Raw genomic sequence first — 20,799 nt, 5'->3', positions numbered from 1 at the left:
CTCTAGGACTAACGCCAGCAGACGGGGTTTCAACCTCCTCCTGCCAGAAGTTTTAGCAACGTGGCAGCCGCCGAGACCAGGCAGCTGAGCGCAGAGAGCAGCATCCACTGCGGGATCTGGGCTCACACAGCTGCGCTCCCAGCTGGCTCTCCCCAGGCCTACAGAACGAAAGAGGAGAAACACAGCCACCAGCTTTAACAATGTGAAGCTACGTAAACTCGAGCACAGATGATGGACAATCAAAATCACAATCCAACAGATAAAGTTTGGTTTGTAAGACTTCAAACCCAGTGTTAACCCAGAGCAATTGTTCTGCTGACCATCTTGCCAAAGCAAAAAGGACAGCCTGGAACTTTTCTTTGTTGCCACTTCCAAGGGTGACAGATTACTTATAGTCACACTCTTATGGAAAGTGTCCAGGACTTTTATTCATAAGCTGTTGGGGATTCTTTATTCCTAGCGGGCTTGTAAGAGTTTGCAGACTGTACCTGAAAGGGGCACAGGGATCCGTGAACTACAGAATTTTGGAGGTCACCTAGGCCAATGGCTCATTAAAACTGTTAATGCCCTCGGTAATTAGTCAACATGTGAAAACGTGCCAAGGTTGGAGACTCACCTCCATCAGGTGCAGTTCATTCTGTCTGATGCAAGGAATACATGACTGATGCAAGTTTTCAAAGAGAAAAGTCCACCCAGTCCTAATGGTGGGTCCTGGAAATTCAGGGCTGAATCACGCTGCCAAAGTTTGGAAGTTGTTTCGCAATTAACGTTAATTATTTTCATTGAAAAAAAATCCAGCAATACTGATTGTTTTTCAGAAGTCCATGAAAGCTCCCAGAATCCATAATGCAACTACAAGGTAAGGTCCTGGGCATCAGTCTGGTCCTTTCCTTTGGTATATTTTCCGCTACTGCTTGTCGCAAAGGAGAAGTCTCTCAGCTGCATTTCGTCAAGCAGACTTTTATAAGATCACAACATGAACAGAGCACCAGCCACAGCATCATTTCCCTGGGAGAATGTGTGTGACTCATTTTCCAAGGAAAGAACTGTGTTTTGTGAAAAATATACTTGCGTTCTTGGACATCTCCCATGAGTCACCTCATAACAGGAGGAATAAGCAACACAAGTGTGCAACATTTCTAAATATCCGTAACAAGATGAATAATTGTCCCAGGATATTCTTCCCTCCTTGTGGTCACAGGACCCTCACCCTCTGCCCCCTGACTGAATTTAGCAGATATATGACCACCACCCAGACCCTGCAAGTCACAGCCTCCTTGCAGCTGGTGGGATCATTGGTTGTTTTCTTCCAGATGAGATTTAAGCAGAAGTGGGTGTCGTGTCTACACGTGTAAAAGGAACGTGCTTGCCCTCTGCTTCTGTTCTCAATTTGTCTCCTCTTCCCGTGGACTGGAATTTGGATGCGTTGCTGATGAGCATCTTTGAGGATCACACGCTGAAGGATGTCAGAGCAACAAGAACCTGGTACCCTGATGACTCGGTAAAGCAGAGCTGCCCACTCGCTCGGGACCGGCTGTCTTTCTGGGGACAATGATGTGGGAGAGAACTAACCATCTACTTTGCTTGGGAATCTGCAATTTTGGTGCCTTTGTCACATCAGCCGAGACTGTATCCCAACTAAACAAAGGGTTTGCAATGGTCTGGGCCCTGTGTGTGCCAAGAAGTTACCCCCTCACCATCTCATTTCATCCTAAGAGGTTAATGAGGCAGGCACTTCCACTTCCCAGATCTTAAAATTGAGAGAGAAGAGTCATGTTCTCAGAAGCTCCCACAGGACAGGAAGGAGAGGAGGGGGATACAGGTCCAGCTCTGGTTCACTCTGAAGCTGGAGGTTGTGGTGCCCACACTGTACCACCGCTGAGCAGCACTGGGGCATGACTCTTCCTGTTTCCACAGCCAGAGGAGTCGGCAGATGCCTCACACCATCAGGGTGTTCTGGGCGTACCTAGAGAGCCAGAGGATGGTGGTTTGATTGTTTAAGTGAGAATTTGATGATTTCCCTTTTTCCAGATGCGAGGTCCTCTGAACGACGTGGTCTGAATTATAGGCTCGGAGTAATCAATCATCCAAACTGAATGGACAATCCGAGTCAGTTACCCTGAAGTCAGTGAGAGAGGAGAGGTGCTGACTTTGCTCAGGCTGCTGTAACAAAACACCACAGCCCACATCAGACATTTGTCTCTCCCAGTTCTGGAGGCTGGAAGTCCAAAATCAAGGTGCCTGTGGTGTTGGTTTCTGGTGAGGCCTCTCTTCCTGGCTTGCAGACGGGCGCCTCTCACTGTATCCTCACATGGCCTTTCCTCTGGGCACGTGTAGAGAGACCTCTGGTGTCTTTTCCTCTTCTTATAGGGACACCAGTCCTATTGGATCAGGGCCCCACCCTCATGACCTCACTTGACCTTAATAACATCCTAAAAAGCCTCATCTCTAAATATAGTCATAATGGGAGTTAGGGCTTCAACATATGAATTTTGGGAAGACACAATTCAGTCCATAACAGGTGTTGATCTCTGGGACCACCCCATCTTCCTCTCTGTAACCCTCTGAGACTCACTGTGAGGGAAGAGAGTTTCACTTCTACTAAAGCAATAAACCAGAAATAATAACAACTCATGTGACCACCCAATACTGACTCATAAAATCTCTTGGCAGTTTCTCTATCCTCCTGCATCCTCTTTATAACACCCTGGCTTTCTGTTCCCTGGACTCAGTGTCTTGTCCTCCAGCTGCCTCAGCATTCTGTTGCGTGGTCCTGTCTCTGTCGTTATCAACAGCTACAGCCCCCTCACAACCTCAGTTCCTGTGCCCCACTTGCTGACGCCCCCTCCTGTCCTTCCAGCTCATCCTTTCTGGTCAGGGACATGACACTCCTTTGGCCTTACTGAGAGCTCTAATCTTTTGACCCTTATCACCACTTCAGGGTCAGTGTCTCATCGTCCTGATGTCCTATCTCCCCACCTTACCCTAGTTAAATTCCATGAAACACTTCTTTTCCTGCAATCTCAACATTTTTGGACCTCTCTTGCCTTGTTGCCTTGCTTGGTTAAACCACAACTCTGATTAAGCCACACTCTCTTCCAACTCCGTGCCTGCAATTATGCAGCTGACCACAGCTGGTGAAAAGCTCACAAAACCCTGCAGCATAAACACAAACCCCAGCAGGGCGCTCTGTGCCAGTTGTTGGCCAGATTCTCTCCCCTGTACATTCGCCCTCCCAATTTCCTAGATTACTATTTTATGCCTTCTCCTCTTCCTTCTACCTACACCAATTCTGACCTCCTCCTCACTCTCAGCTGCCAGTCGCACCCTCCTGTTCCCTGAGAAAGTTGAAGCAATCCGAGGAAAGCTCCCACCTGCTCCCACTGTCATACCCACTTATCTCGAAGCATCTGTACCCACGAATCCTGCCTTCCATCCTGATAACCATGATGAACTCTCCTTGTCCTGATCAAAAGTAGATCCCTCTCCTTGTGCACGAAACCCCATTTCCTCTTGCCTACTCAAAAGTATTCCTCCGATAAATCTCTGCTTATTTTCCCTACGTCATTGTTTTTCTACTGGACTTTTCCCATCAGCAAGCACACACGCTGTTATCTGTCCCATTTTAAAACACAATCAAAACAAAACAGAACAGATCATTCTTTTGGACCACACTCTCCTGCCAGCTACCTTCCCCTTTCTCATCTCCCCTTTTTTAGCAAATCTCTTTGAGCTGTGATGTACGCCTCCCATCACCAGTTTCTCTCCTCACATCCTTTCAGCTCCCAGGCCAGACTCCATCCTCACCACCACACCGAACCTGCTCTTCTCGCCGCTGCCAATGCCTTGACCCAGCTAAACCCAATGATCGGTTTCAGACTTAACCTCTCTTGATCTACGGGCAGGATTTACTATATTGAACCACTCCCTTCTCCTCTGTCTGAGTTGCCCTCCTCCAGATGTCCAGGTGGCTGCCTCTCAATCCTCACGTCACCCTCTCAGGGAGCATCTCCTGACCATGCATTTAGTATCCCCAGCACCTCCTCGAGCTCTTTCTTTCGTCCTCCCCCTGGGAAGGATTTTCCATAGCTCTCACCAACTGCTAACATGCTATGCAATTTGTTTACGTATGTTTATTCTTTATTGGATGTTTCTGCTTATAGAATGTAAGCTGGATAGGGAATCCTACCAAGGATCTTTATTTATGTTTTAACTGATAAATTCTGAGCACCTGGAACCAAGTATACACTCAACAGAAGTGAACACACCCATGTTTGTTGCTGAAGGAATGATGCCATCGCTACCACTCACTGAATGAACACTGTTCTCCACTGTGACCACCGCGCCCTGTGCTTCCCATTCAAGTTCTTACGTTCAGCTGCAAGTAGGCATTTGTATTTCCAGTCACAGGTGAGGACACTGAGGCCCAGAGGGGTCATAATATTTCCTTGAGTCACACAGCCATTAATTAGTAGAACCAAGGCAAACTCAAGTGTGTCTGATTCTGTGTGGCCTCCATCCACCGTCCTGTAGCCACATGCCTCCCCCCACATTCCCGGCCCTCAGCAGAGCCTGACTGCCCACAGCCCCTCAGCGAGCCTGCAGTCCCACCCACCTGAGCCTCTTCTTCACACAGTTTCAAGACCCTCACAACAGTCACTTGATGAAGACTTTCCAGGCAACATCACTTTAGAGTAAGAGCCAGTGCCTGTGGCTCAGTACAAATTAGTGGGTATTACATTTAACTTTATTCATTTTTGGCTCACTTTTTCTTACCAAAGCCCCTTCTATTGTTGGTTGCTTCTGTTAGGTTCTCTTAGGTTCTCGTGCTTTCTTAGCTCAATACGTAAAAGAGAGAGATTGACTCAATGCAGGCCCAGGGGGAGAGTTTTCATTGTGGGATATACTCAAAGTTCATGGAAAATACGTTGTCTAAAATGATACCAGTTTTCCTTGTATATTTACAATTTAGTTGGTTGAAGAGTCAGAGTGTGTCATTTTACTTGTGTCTTTGGATATAAACCTATTTATTGAAAAAAAATCCTAATTGTGTGTTCCTTGTACTTTGTTTCTATGTCCTCGACTTAAAATCTTGAGAAGTCTCAACATGTTGGAGGTTGGCTCGTTTGTGCTGATGTTCACATTGGTCTGATGCAAGATGGGCTCCCCGCCTTCATCCTCAAAGAGGGACCAGGAATTCACATTTGAGGCCACTTGAAGGGTAATGGCTTATACCACACAGATGACCTGGTTACTGTGTGTTAATGACCACCTGAGACAGGTGGCTCTCCAAGGAAGGTACTTGCAACAGCAATTTTATGTGTCAACTTGACTGGGCTAAGGGACACCCAGATAACTGGTTGAACATTATTTATAGATGTGTCTGTGTGGCTGTTCCAGAGGAAATTGGCATTTGAATTGGTGGACAGAGTAAAGAAGGTCATTCCCACCAATGTGAGTGGGCACCATCCAGTCTACTGAGGGCCCAACTGAAACAAAAAGTCAGAAGAAGGGAGAATTCACTCCCTCTTCTTGAGCTGAGGTGTCCCTCTTCTCTTGCCCTTAGACATCAGTCCTCCTGGTTCTTGGGCCCTAGGACTTGGACTGAATCACACCATCGGCTTTCCTGGGTCTCCAGCTTGCAGGCAACAGATTGTGGAGTTCTTGGCCTCCATAACCACATGAACCATTTCCTCTAATAAATCTCCTCTTATTTATGTCTATATATATTCTCTTGGTTCTGTTTCTCTGGAGAACCTGACTAACACAGTCCTTTTTGGGGCAAGCCCGACACCTCACAGTGAACCCCGCAGTCATGCAACAACGCTCTCCATGATGTAGAAAGCATTTCATAACCAGCTTGAGATAGTAATCAATAAGAAAATAAAAATACATTTACCTATTATCCATTTCCTGAGAAGTAAGTACAGAAACTATGTGTGGAAACGAAAACAAAGGTAATGTTTCGTTTGATTCCAGTCTATCTAAGGAGGGGAGGGAAAAATTACCTGTCTGTCTATCTGTCTGTCTGTCTATCTATCTATCTATCTATCTATCTATCTATCATCACTATCTATCCAGCTACCCGATGTAGCCATAGGTCACAAAAGGCATTGTATAAACAGCACAGCACAGCAGTGGAGAATATTCATTGAGAGCTTCCCATGTGCCAGGCTCTGTGTGAACCACTTCATGTAGATTTTCTCAGGTTCCATCATCATTCCACATTCCCTGATGATGGAACTGAAGCTCAGAGAAGTGGAGGAACTGACCCAAGATCCTACATTGAGTAAGGGCCAGAGTGCAGACTTCCTGGAGAGCCAGTGGCAGGAGTCACTGGGCTTCATCGAGCTGCTCCTTAAACAGGGCACAGGTTTAGAATCCAGTACAGATGGAGTTGGTCCCTTTCTAAAATGAGTAAGTCAATTAGCAGCATTCCACACCCAAAAATGAAATCTAGGAATAATTTCAGGGGATTTAAGGGTATGTTCTTACATGACATTAAGGCAGACCTGAAGATCTGTGCAGATTGGTCTCCTTCAGCTTTCAGCAAGTAGGAGAGAGTAAGGGCCAGCATTCAGGGTGATTCTGAAGAGGAAGTTTCGCCATGAGACCCAGGACCAGGGCAAGGCTCGCGCCTCCAAATTCAGAGAACACGCCAACAGACCCACATGGGCCAGACTCGCCTTTTGAACCAGCCTCCCATGCTCAAGCTGTGATTCTATCAACAAACTAGGAATGGGCTACAATTACGGGTGAGATTGGGGTCACATATCTCTTCCATTAAGATGGCCTCCATTGGTGCTTACAAAATCTAATCACGGTGGAGACTTCCAGCTGGTACCCAGGTCCTTTGAGAAGCAGTGCCTCTGGCCTATTGAGCTTGTTCTCAGAATGACCATTTCTCTATTTTTAGATCATGGCAGACGTGATGGTCTTTACTATTCTCTTGATCGGCTAGCTTTCTCTTTATTTCCAGTCTTAGAGAATACGAGTTCAATTTTATTACTTTCCAGCCACATCACAAGCATTTCCTCATCTGTGAGCACCTGGAGGTGGAGCAGCTCTTCCCTTAGGTCCCTAAATCGACCCATTAAATCACTCTCACCTCCACAGAAATGTTGAACAAACTAGAAATCATAAGTGGTAAATAATGATATGTTATCACAAGCAACAGGAAATTGAAAGTTTAAGCAAAAACGAAGTCCAGAGCAATGGCCCAAGCCAAGACAGAGACAGCAAAATTGCCACGTGTGGCCTGTGGCGTCCGGGAGGCGCTGGGCGGTGGGTGACTTGCCTGGTGACACTTGGCAAAAGGACACTTCTGCTTATCAGAAGAATATTTTAAAGCAGCCTATTCAAAGGAATTTTTTAATGATTGGTTAAAGTCTGAGAAAGGAAATGGGGGAAGCAAAATGTCTAATTTATTTTAAAATCATTATGATTTGCCAGGCAAAAATCTGATACCATGGCCACTGAAGGATGAGTAAGACCAATTTTGTTTGCACTATTTGCAAAGTATGTCTTGAATTTACCAGAAGTTTGCTATAATCTAGTCTTAAATAGTTTAAGAGTGAGCAAAGAATGCTAAAGAAAAGGGAGAGAGGGGAGAGGGGGCAGTTCTCACCAGGAATTTCTTATTTGAGTCCTGTTCCCAGGAGCTGGCCCAGGAAAGTATACTTAACTCTGCATTCCATCCTATCTCTATAATGTGCTTGACAATCTCTACTGAGTGTGTCATTAGGCTTCTTTCCCAGAGACAGCGAAAATGTGCCCAAATATCCGGAATCCCTGGGCTAGAGGCACACTTGCCTGTGGCTCTGCATCCGCCGTGGATGGAAAGCAGGGAGCAGTCCTCACTCTGACTCCCACAGCCCTCAGGGAAGGGCGGTGGGGAGGGAATCATGAAAGATGTTTTACCAAAGGGTAGCTTTTCGTTTCCCTTGAGAAAACTAAAATGTTCAACAATTGTATTTTGAAAATAAAAAGCTGTCTCTCCAAACTTTGTTGAAAAATACAGTGCTCTCCAACATTCCTTGGCTCCCCCTCGGGGTGGATGGGGCTGACTGTCTGTGAGGTCAGCCTGCTTTGAGACCCCCAGTGCCACTCTCCTGAACACCCGAGTCTACTCCACTCCACGTGGACAGGCCTCAAAAAGCATCTGTTGAACACATTCTGGAGTCGGCCTCTGGGGGTTAAGAGAACAGTGACAGGGGAGCCATTGGTCCCAGATGTCGGGAGTTCCCAGCATAGCCAAACCAGGGCCATTGTTTGGAAAATGATTCTCTTTAAACACGGAGTAAAAATTACTCGGAAGACTGAATGTGCAACCAGAGTTAAGTCTACCTCAGATCACCTCCTGTCAACCTTTTCCCCTTTTAGTCACTGAAACGACCTACGCTCTCTCCCACCTTGGGGCCTTCATCCTTGCTTTTCTCTGCCTTTGCTCTCTGCGTGGCCGCTCCTTCTCAGTGTTCTGTGTTTATGCCAGATGCCATCTCCTGACAGTGGCCTCACCAACGCCTCCCCTCCTGGCCCCACCCCCAGCCGCCACCCTCCCCTTCGTCACCAAGCCTCATGTTCTTCATAGAATGTATCCCTCTCTGATGTCCCTGGCACATGCGTGTGCTTATCCCCTGTCACCTAGCTCTCCAACCAGCTCTCAAGATCCACGAGAACGGGTACCTCGGCTGCGTTGCTCATGGCTGTGCCCACAGAGCCTACAATAGCACCGGAGTAGGAAGGTGCTAAATTGATATCTACTGGATGAATGACTGTCCAAGGTGTTCTTTGAAGCACAAGACTGTGATGAGACCCACTAGACAGATGACATTGAAAGGAACAGCTCTGAAGACCTGGTGCAACAAAACCAATGACCACACCTCAATGGGCAGAGCTGCAAGAGGCTTTGGGGTCACCCTGGAGCAGATTGACATGGCCCTGGATAAGGTGGGGGCAGTAAGGATAGAAAAACTTCTACCATGATCAGTGTAATGCTGTGCTCCTAAGAAGGGTTTCCAGGTACACATTCTTATTTTGAGTTTCAAAATTAGGGTAAAATGTTTATTTTACAGATGATGAAATTGAAGCCTGGAGAATTACGGAAGTCTGATCAGGACACGCACTTGTGAAATGGCTGAGCCCTTCCTTATACCCAGGCCCTGTGGAAGCAGCCAGAAGGAGGACCAAGAAAAGATCCATGCAGAAAAACAGAGCAAGTAAACCTCTCCGGCCCAGCAAGGAAAGGCCCCATCAGTAGAATTAGGGTGGCATGAAGGATGAGGGTTTGAGGAACCAGGACATTGGTTGGGGTGGCGGGAGAGAGACAGGATGTTCCACTTGGGAATGCTGAGCTCAGTTGCCACCAAGTGTCCAGGTTAGGTTGTCTCACTAGCAATCTGGGATGGAGGCAGAGTAAGAGGTAGTGGCTTGGGAATGAAGTGTCCGTGGACAATCAAAGCTTTCCTTGGGGATGCAATTAACTGGAAGATATTATCAGGGAGTAAAGAGTAGGCATTTCACACCAGAACTTGAGTAACATCTGCAATGCAACAGCTCATGGAGAAAAACGGAACAGGGAAAGACATGAGTGTCTTGGTGTTATAGAAGCGTCAGGGGAGACAAGAGAAAGGTGACGGCTTAAGGAAGCCAGAGGTCACTCAGGTGCCACACCTGCAAACAACTCAGGGAGAAGGAGGCTTAGAAGACGATCATGTTTGGCTTCTGAGAGGTAATCCATGTTCTTGGATGATACTTTCCAAATTCTAACACGTGCACAAGCTGCCCGAACATCCTGAATGCAAATTGACTCAGTGGGTCTGGGAAGTGCCTGAGATTCTTCCCTCTGATAAGCTTCCAGACGGTAGTGATGTTCCCGGACACTATTCCAAGTCTTGAGGAGCAAGACTGTAGAGACAGGTTTCAACAGAAGAAGGGGCAGGTGTTGGTTCCTATAAAGTGGTGAGGAGTGAGTGATGGTCACACGACCAGATACCAGATTGTGAGCATTTTGAGATGTCCGTTGGGGTTCCTGAAGGCTGTGTTCCGGGGACGCCTCTCCAGAGAGCGCCGAGGGCCTGCTCTTCTGTCCTAAAGTCAACACAGGGCAAGAAAACGTGGCAGCCGAGGCCATCAGCCCAGCCATACCAAAGTGGAAAGAGAAGTCGGTTTTATGTTGCAGAATGAGTTAAGAATAGGCAAATCCCCAGCAATTTTGTCTGGCCAAATTATACTTTTAGACTCATGCCTATACTTTACGTTTAAAAGCTCAAATTATTTTATAATCTCCTGAAAATACATCATCTTGCCATTTATTTTCAATACCACATCTGTAACCTCTCATAATATTTAAAAAGCGTTTCCCTCTTTGGATAAATAAAGAAATAAATATTATTTGCTCAAGCCCAACTACTGAATTATTTTTATATATCTCCTTGAAACATAGTTTTTACTATAAGAAAATTTAATTGTTGCCTGGCACTTTGGAGCCAGCTGAGGCTGCTGTATGCATTATATCATCTGCTACCCCTCACCACTGAGGCCGATAATGTCACCCCTGTATCGTCAGTGCGGAAACTGAGGCTCTGAGAATTAAGCAAAGTGCTGAGGATCATAGGAACGGCAAATGGCTGAGTCAGTATCCAGACTCAAGTCTCCTAACTCCAAAGCACCTGGTGTCTTCCCTAAAGAGACAGAGGCACCCTTTATTTCAGGAGTTACTGAAAATAGTAGGGGTGTGGACGGGCAGGATTCAGAGGCCAGCTCCAAGCCTGAGTCTGTGACCCTCTCATTTCAAGGGGCCAGTGAAGAGTCCTTTTTTGATAGAATTGCATGATGTCTCATAGAAAGAACCATTCAGAACCCGTGTGTTCCTTTCTTTTGAATACTTTAGTATCATTTGATGCTGAGAAATATGAAAATGGTATCCGGTACTTATTTCCCGAAATGTGCTAGAGAAGTAGGAAGTTCTTCCCGCACGCCCCTCCACTTCTCCAGGTGGTCTTGGCTGCCGTCTATCTCTCCCCACCTCTCTCCCTGGAGAACCTCAGCTGCTGGTCCCTCCCTTCTCCCTGCCACAAGCATCTTCACCAAGAGCCCTGGATTCTCCCTCACCTCTGGATTAGTCCCATTCTGTCCTTCTCCCAAAGCTAAGTGTGTTTCCTGATAAGCTTCCTCATCACCGTTGATGGAGACAGAATGAACATGAATTATACATAAGTTCTGTAAATAACTTTAAAAAACGAGTCCTCTTTTGGTTCCGGCCAAGGGCATTATAGTAAACTAAATAAAGATTGCTCACATGGCTCGGCTCTAAACTGAGTGTTTAACATGGATTATCCCACTTAGTCCTCTCAACTAACCAACAAAGTTGACAGTTTTTAGGATGTGGAGGAGAAAAGCAAGAGAACAATAATATGAACCCCAGAGAATCACCGAGAGGTTGAAAGCAGCCAATGCTTGTAAGCCCTTAGAATGGTGCCAGGCACGAAGTGAGTGCCCAGTAGACCTGGGTGTCAGTGTTACTTTTATTACTTTGATCTTTTAGGATGCTTGCTGAGGCCACACAGCTGCTAAGTGGCCTCTGTCTCACACAAGAGCCCAGAGCAGAAAGCAATGTAGGACCTCTAGATTTCTGTCTCTAATTCTCTGTTTTACTTACCTCAAAACTTTGGGTTTTATTAAGAATGAATAATAAAAATAGCTCATTTATTTTCTTTTTGTGGTAATATCTATATTTTTTTCAGTCTTTGGAATTGGCATAGCAGAGTGTTTAGGACCACCAGTCCCGGATTGACAAGACCTGAGGTCAAGTCCCCGCTCTGCCAGTTGCTTCAGGAAGCTAATCACCTACTTTGTGACTCAGTTCAGTCATCCATAAAATCGGGGTAACAGTAGCACTGGGCAGTTTGAATAATATAATTGTTGCAGAGCACTTAGCATGGCACAGATGCCAGGAAGTACTCCATCAACGTTAGCTATGTGTCGTTTTGTTTCTAGTACTGGACTTTCTCCGTGGTCACACTCAGATCCACGGTGCACAGTTTATTGTTTCAGGTGTGCTGGGAGATGTGTTTTGAATGGTATTTAATGATGCTGACCTAACAATTCTCTTTCTTTCTCCATCAGTTCAAAACTACTGTCTAAATTATTCAGGCTTCTGTTGTGCTAGTCCCTGCTACTCTTTCCAATAATAAAAATGCCGCAGAGTCTGGTTTCTTCCTACCTCCACCCCAGCCCCAAACTCCATATGCTCTGCCTTCCCCATCACCTTCCTCCCTGCTCAGTTGCAGTGGATGTTCCTTGGGGTCTTGGCTGCCCAAACTCTCCCTGCACGTCATCCCAACTGAGGTTCCAGAGAAAAGAAGACAGATGCAAAAGTGGAAGGGAAGTAAACACTCAGTGATATGAAATGAGAAAATTTTTCTGAAATAAAGAATTACACCTACAGAGAAACAGATCGCTCTGTGTTCCAGAAAACAAAACAATGTGATTTAATCAATATCAAAGCATATTCTGATGAAGTTATTGAATTTCAAGGAAAAGAAAGAACATTTCAGGCATCCACGCCCTTTTAAAGAGACAAGAACCAGGTGGGCCCCAGGTTTTCATGGAGCAGCTCTCAACACCAGCAGAGAAATGCGGCAGTTTTAAAGAAGAAACAGCATGAATCTACCATTTCATACTAACCATGCTTTTCCTCAAGCACAAAAACAACTGCAACCGGGCGTTTTCAGTTTCCTGCCTCTCACTCTGAGCAGATGACAGCGTCCACTACCTAATCTGGATCGGTGGGGCAATCAGATGTAAGCTGCCTCCACCCACCGCAGCCCTACTCCCGCCAGTCCCCACCCCTGCACCAGCTCCACGCTCAGAGGGCGGGCCTTCTGCTCTACCTCCACCCCCTCCACTCTGTAATGACCTCAAATCCTCTCCCCAATTGCCCCTTTCTCCTGTCCTGTAAATTCCCTGTGATTGCACGGACAGGAGAATTGAGTGGGTGGTGAGAATTTGGAAAAGCTCTTAAATCAAATAGGAGAGTAAGAGAATTGGAATAAAGTATTACACAAATTTGAAAACACATGTACATGTGCAATAGCTGTTATACAAATGAGTGAGCGAATGAACCACAAGTGGATGAATAAATGAATGAAAACCATGAGCAGATATCCTTATTAGTGGATACCACAATGGTGCATTTTTTAATTTCATCTTTTCTGCTTCTAATATTTTTGCACATTTTAATAACTATTGCATTATATTCCATACAACAGATAGTTACTGGGCATGGTCTTCATAGAGAGAAAAAGAAAACACTATGACCAATAAATCAATACATGTTTGATAAAGAGTGCACCTCCTAGAATCTCCATGCAAAGCCTTTGGAGTCCTTGTTGGCCAGCGGGCAGAAACAGAATTCTCATCGGTAGGTGCTGATGAACATCCAGAGACTATGACCCCGTTCATGGCTGGCTCAATTCCTACAGAGCTGGAGACTTCATTCCAGGCCTGAAACTGAATGACTGTTTGCTTATTTATTGGATCTTTCTCCTCCCTGCCAAGGAGGAAGATGAACATAAACAGGATGACATAATTAAGAACAGCCTCATGAGTTAAGATCATGTGAGTTTTCAGAGACTCCGGCTCCATTTTAATTCAATTAATGCAGAAATGAACATTTGAGAACCTTTAAAAATCATATTTTAGCCAAAAGATTTATCTCACAGAATATAATTTCCAACCCAGCCAAAGGCAATAAATGCTTGCTTATTCTAGAAAGAATGCGTTGTGTGGAGATATGATATTCAGCATATTTTTTGTTGCACATTCATCTCACAGAACCCTGGCCCTGCAGTTACAGTATGTAAGTTCAGCGGGACAGGCAGCCTGGTGGGTGGGAAGTCAGAAAGTAGAATTTACAACCCCACAAGAGAAATGTTTACGCCGAATGAGAAAGGGTAGTTTTTCAGCATGTTCTAGGAAATTTCTAAGCAATTCCATCTACAGATGGAGATTCTCTTTTACTTATATTTGTTCTTCCTTAGCAATTCATAGATTGTTCTTGATAAAGAGCACAAACTAGTTATCTCCGCAGAGAGAGAGAGGGGCTTTCTGGATAGCACGATGGTGATTTATGGTAATTCCAATGTACTTGCAAGTGTGACTGTAGAAGGCCTTGTCTTGAATCATTGGTACCATTACTGCTAATGCTATAATGCCTCTAACAGTAAAGGCCACACCCATTCATGAACTCATTCATTTACCAAACATTTATTAATCACCTACTGCATGTCGGGTTCTTTGCTTGTTGTGGCGGAGTACAGTGCGCACAGCATACCTGCCATAAGTGTTTCCACCCTGTAAGTGTGTAAAATCCTCCTAACTCGGGCCAACACCAAATGAACAGCACCAACATAATTTGGGAATCAGTGATTATGGTCGATTTTTGGCTCCTAAACAAGAATAAATCCACGTGACCCTTCTCTACTTTGGCAGTAAAAGTTTAGTTAGAGTCTTGAGACACTGATATTTCTGTAACTGACAGAAAATAAAGACATTGGGTTTCTGCCTCACAAATGGGAAGACAAGGTATAGTCTCTTTACTTTTGGAGGAAACAGTCAATTGCTTCGTCACCTCTGGCAGTAATGAGACGAGGATGCACAACCTAACACTATCATGTCTGAAGACCTAGATGCCCCAACATCCCACGTAGGACCACTGAGAGGGGCTGGTCGGTGCTACATAAACCAGGACATGGTGCCCGTGTGTTCCATCTCCTGTCACAATAACACTCTATTTTATGTGGGTACATATTTTCACTTGACTGCACTGAAACCCAGCTAGGGCAGGGAAGGAGGACATATCACTTGTTCCTCTCGAAGCCATGGAGCATAGACCATGCCCCCTGCAGGCTCCGATAAATCCAGGGGTTGGGGGCTGAGCTTTTGTCACCCTCACCACCAAGGAGGGGAGCTGGGTGAGCCCTGAGGTAAGAGTGCTGTCCTTGCCCCAGTGTCGGTCAGTCTAGGGTGTTAACAAACAAACAAAACTGGGGTCCTAACAGTTCAGGCCCTTGAAATGCCCCTGGAGTCCCTTGCTCAACAGTGGAAAAAACCAATGCCTTTTTTGTGTTGGGGACAAAAATACCTTAAAATCCATTGTTTGTTGTCAATCTCATTAAATGAGTCTTTTTTCTCTGTGGAAACAGTGTAACAGTATTTTGAATTTTATTTGAAAGGGATTGGTGGTGATTTTTAACTTGTGCTTGCAAACTAGGAAAGGTTGTCACTGTTGGGGAAGAGAGAGAATCCCCCTCCGCCCTTTCCCTCAAGGTTCTTATGGCTGGCCAAGTAATTAAAAGACGGGCTAACAGGAGAAAATAATACCAAGTTTAATAACATGTATACATGGGAGAAACCAGGGAAACTGAGTTTCTCAACACAATGGCAGAGATTTTCATCATAAATACCATCTTCAGCTAAAGACAAAGGAGGATGTTGGGGGTGGGGAGGGAGACAGAAAGGAGACAGAAATAACAGTAATCAAGGATATGCAGATTTAAGACCTCTCCTTCCCCACTGAAAAGAGTTTCCATAGATAAGGCTATCCCCCTGCCCCCCTTTCCAACACAGAGATGGAGATATCTTTACAAATGGAGATTTCCCGTATAAATGTAAATGTTTGTCTGGCAACTCTTTGCAGGGCCACCTAGAGAATGTGGCCTGGAGAGATGGAATTTTTGATAAGATGGGCCTGTTGGTGCCTTTCCTATTGTAACATCTATTTTACATTATATTATGGCCATCATTTGATATTGGCTCCTTCCTGAAACATGTCTTCTATATTAAATTCTTTAGGCAGTTTGGGGGAGGTCAAATGTCCATCAGAGAAAATAATCAAGGTAAAGAGATACATTTCAGGGTGGCCAATTTTGATCTCCCACATCACTAACCACAGCAAATCTGGAGAAATTAGAGGAGCATAGCGTGCATTCCAGGTCCTCTTCACCTGGCCTTTGGGGATTTGGGAGGTTTTGTTAGGGGTTTTTCCACCAGATATAAATTGCCTGATGCTGACTGATCTCTCATCTAAAACATGAACAGGGTCTGGGTCATTCTAAAGTAATTCCATAAGTGACTACCGATAGAAGAACTTTTCTTTCTGCATGTGGTCAATGAAAATGATGGCCAGTGGCATTCTTTTTTTTTTTTCCCCCCGAGGAAGATCGGCTCTGAGCTAACATCCATGCCAATCCTCCTCTTTTTGTTGAGGAAGACTAGCCCTGAGCTAACATCTATTGCCAATTCTCCTCCTTTTTTTCACCAAAGCCCCAGCAGATAGTTGCATGTCATAGTTGCACATTCTTATAGTTGCTGTATGTGGGACACCACCTCAGCATGGCTGGCAAGGTGGTGGGTCGGTGCGCACCCAGGATCCGAACCTGGGCCGCCAGTAGCAGAGCGAGTGCACTTAACAACCGCTAAGCCACATTGGCCAGCCCCCCAATGGCATTCTTATTAGATTAATCTCAGAGTTTGCAAGTCTGTAGCTGACATCTCATGCTGAGTGGCTTCAGTGAGATACAGGGTGGAAAAGACAGTGAAGAAGAACTCAGATCTGAAGGCAGAAGACCCGCGTGTCCTTCATTAGCTTCTCACGGGGGAGTGGCTCTGGGGAGTCCTTAACAATCTCTGAGCATCCACTGTGGGATCATAACATAAACTTTCTTACCTGATAAAATTAACAAAATTGCATCACAAAGTTTTGAGGAGATAAAAGACTACATGTGAAAGTAGTTAAAATTATTCCTAATTACTAGCATTCTTGTACTCAATATTGCTGATACTGATTCCTGGTATGACATTCAGGACACAACATTCCTGTCCGTGGCACTCACATGTCGGAACTGCTTCATTCCAGGAACTCAGCCCAAACCAGAGACAAGAGAGCATGCTGCCTGGGGGTGGACATTTCAATGAGAGCTAACCTTTTTCACCTTTCCACGAGGACCTGCAGTGTGACGCTACAGCGGTCACCGTGGTGTGTGGATGAGGCGCGAGGGGACCCCTTCCATGGCTCCTAGTGAAGACATCTAGAAAGGACAGTATTGATCTTATCTGATATCCCATCAGAATAAAATTCACAAATACTAAATGTAACGCAGATGGGTAATCAGTAACTTCCTACAAAACAATCATATAATTGACTTGAAAGAACCCATCTTGGGAAACGCTGTTGATGACATTTTCTTTCATTTAAACCAATTTTTAATTTCTCCTAATGCTAAACCTTTTAAATCATGGTATAGTCACCTTGCAATGAACAAAGCCTAGAATTTATGATCTCCTGTATTCATTATCTTTTACCTTAGCCTCCCTACTAACTCTAGGCAAATCAATTTAGGTTCTGGAAGGTCTTCCTTAATTAAATAAAGATCATTTGTTGAAAATGGAGCCTGTCTTTCCTTCCACCTTGATGCCTTTCTTTTTGTTTCACACCATGTTTCTGAAGCACGTGCCTGGGGCAATAAGCTTCTCTCTAGGCTTCATGAATATCTACTTATGGATTAATTTATGCATATATCTTATGTATTAATTTTATTTTCCCAGGAAAGTTTACAGATTCACAGCAAAATTTTGAGGGAAAATTTCATACAGAATCACAGAAAAGTTGAAATATCCCATTGATTCCGTTCTCTGTCCTTCCTCTTGCAAGCTATAAAATGTGATTTTGGGGCCGGCCCCGTGGCTTAGCAGTTAAGTGCACGCACTCCGCTACGGGCAGCCCGAGTTCCGATCCCGGGCGCGCACCGACGCACCGTTTCTCCGCCCATGCTGAGGCCACGTCCCACATACAGCAACTAGAAGGATGTGCAACTGTGACATACAACTATCTACTGGGGCTTTGGGGAAAAAAAAAAAAGGAGGAGGTTTGGCAATAGATTTAGCTCAGAGCCTGTCTTCCTCAGCAAAAAGAGGAGGATTAGCATGGATGTTAGCTCAGGGCTGATCTTCCTCACAAAAAAAAAAAAATGTGATTTTGATACCGAACCAAGTGGGCTTGCCTCCTGGTGAATTAAATAAGACTCTACACCAGTGGAAGTTGTCTCACAAAGTAAAGTGTATTTGCAGCAAATAGGAGGCCATGAGGAATCATTTCCAAAGTCATGGCATCCTTGAATAAAGGAAAGCAGGAACTTTTATTTGGTTGGGGAATGAATATTCAAAAGAGAGAGGCGGGTATTTGCTTGCACAGGCTCAGTTGGAGAACATGCTTCCACATAATGAGGCGTAAGCTCCTCCTGGAGAGATCTTTGCATTACAGATAAGGCAAAGGTCATGGGCATAGCTCTTGTGGTGAGGCTTGGACAGTTTCAAGATGGCTGCTGGTTACATCTCCTTAACACACAAAATGAAAAGAAACAACCTGGAAAAACAGTTAATTGCTTCCAAACCCACCTTTGAGTTTCTCAAGGCACCTAGTCGGTGACAATTTCTTCTCAGCAAATACCACCTAAAACGCAAATACTCCTTGGTAACAGGGTGGAATCACGTGTAAATGTGGCCCAGATTCTTCCTGTGGATATAAGCCCTTAATATTATTCTGAAGACATTCCTTAAGTGGTTTTCAAGCTCTCAGAATTAATAGTTCTGGGATATCATTCAACAGAAACAGCTTCTTATGGAGGATCAGGATACCAAGCTCCTGCCAAGAACTGGAGCCTTGCAAGTAGAGTCTTTCCAACTTTCTTCAGGGAAATGAGAGATGGAAAATCCAACCCTCACAGATCACTCAGCCAATCGCCTGACCACTTTTAATTTCCCTTTGTTCCCTTTGTCAAATATCAGGGTAAATATTCCATTAACAATGGTCAACAAGTGTTTGTAAGGGTCAACCCCTTTCTAATTATCTTCTGCTGCACGTTGTTCTCACTAATTCTCCGCTCTGTTATCAGAACAAATAGTTCCCTGATGCTATCCACGGTGGTTCTCCCGTCTGTTACTCTGGACACCTCTCAAGCACTCCTTAGTCATTTTGTCCTGCCAGATCAATCAGAAAAACTCACCGCTCTCCTTGCTATTGTTTTCTCTTTTCCCAAACTCTTACTAATTGGCTCGCATCTGACCACCTGCCCTGTGGATGGTGGTGAGGGGCTCCGGGAGGGAGTGAGAGCTGTTCAAAGTGCAGTCAAGGATGCGCTCAGGGGGACAGGAGGTGACCACCTGGTGGAGACCCACGGCAGACAGGACAAACAGGACTCTACCGCTGGTCCTGTGGGCCCAGGTGGGCCGGGTCATTCCAGTGTGGCTCCTGTTCTCTCCATTGCAGATGCCAGAGACTGCTTCAATGTATAGGAAAGTAGGGAGGGGACAATTTGAGATGAAGAGGGTACGGAGGGTTGTCACTTCAGCAGGACAGAGACATGGCCACTCCCAACCAGAATCTCAGCGTCCATCACTACGTGGAGTGGCAATTTCAGAACGGCTTCCATTGCAGAGCTTCATAACTGGCGAGTGGCCCCAGCACTTGATTCCCATTTCAACTAGGCCAACTCTTGGCTGATTTAGATGTCGTGATTTTGGTACCGGGACTGTAGGAAACACGTTCTGCTTCGCCAGCTGGAGCCCTGTTGGGCCTGGCCTGAGGGGCTCTAGAGGGAGACCCAGGCTCGAGGGAGAGGGACCCTGTTTCTCCCTGGTTCTCTGGCGGGCTTCTCTCCCATGAGTGGATCTCACCCCAACACCCCAAGAGCAGCAGCTCCTTTTGCAGATCCAGTTCCATCACATGTCCCTCTGGGACACCAGTTAAACAAAGCCCCCACCCCTCCCACCCGGCCAGAGGTGCCAGTGTTAATGGATCTGTCCTTCCTTTTCAAGGAGGTTGTAGCAACTCCAACCTCCTCCTGCTTCTTCGGCACTTCCTCCCACTCTTGTGACTACAATGATACCTTCAAGTTCTCCCCTTCTGGTGATCTACTTAGAACTTGACACATAGCTGCTCATTCTTGATGTTACATTCTCTCTTTTCCAACAACTAGTGATGGTTCTGTCTCTTGCCTGGACTCCCGGTGGCCTAGCCGCTGCCGATTAGATTTTCTCTGGATTTAGGATACCACACTCTGTTTCTGGATATGGTCACATAAATGTGAGACCTCTGGGTGCTGTGGCCACATTACAGTAATACAGGAAGTCAGCCCACAGTGATGGCTGCAAGACGGAGGGACAAGTAATGACACTGGGGAGCTAGTAATCCTCCTCCTTCCAGTGACAAGATCAGCTACATCCCCAGTGTCATGGAAGCCAGTTTGATTCAGATACTCTTTGACAAGCACCAGGAAAGGTCCCAAGTACTGTGATCTTCCACCTGTGCTGTGTCCCTCAGAGCTCCCAGCCCTTGCCCTCCTCCCCTCTGAGCTCTGACACCACGTGGAGTCTGGAGCGCACACTGACATCCTATCCTGATTGGTATGTGCTGCTTCCTGTGTTTATCTCGGTCTGTCCAGCTAGACATCAAGCTTATTAGAGCAGAGATTCAGCTTTTTCTTCTTATACACCAGTAACGTCTGGCATAAAACTAAAATTATGTGGTACTCAACAAACAATGATGGATTAAATGAGCATCTTCCCTTCACCCTGGGTGCAGTAATTTCCTGTACCATGTTCTTTTGATATTTCTTTGTATATTGCAATATAATCAGAAAAGATATTTAATAATTGTTACCCAAAAGTCTTAGGAGAAAACTGTGTTTAGGAAGACACCTGTATAAGCAGCTCAAGGATGAAGGTGACCCACAAGGCAAG

Source organism: Diceros bicornis, chromosome 39 (genome assembly GCF_020826845.1).
Source record: "Diceros bicornis minor isolate mBicDic1 chromosome 39, mDicBic1.mat.cur, whole genome shotgun sequence".
In the NCBI taxonomy this organism is placed as follows: Eukaryota; Metazoa; Chordata; class Mammalia; order Perissodactyla; family Rhinocerotidae; genus Diceros; species Diceros bicornis.
Note: the sequence above shows the minus strand (reverse complement) of the source record.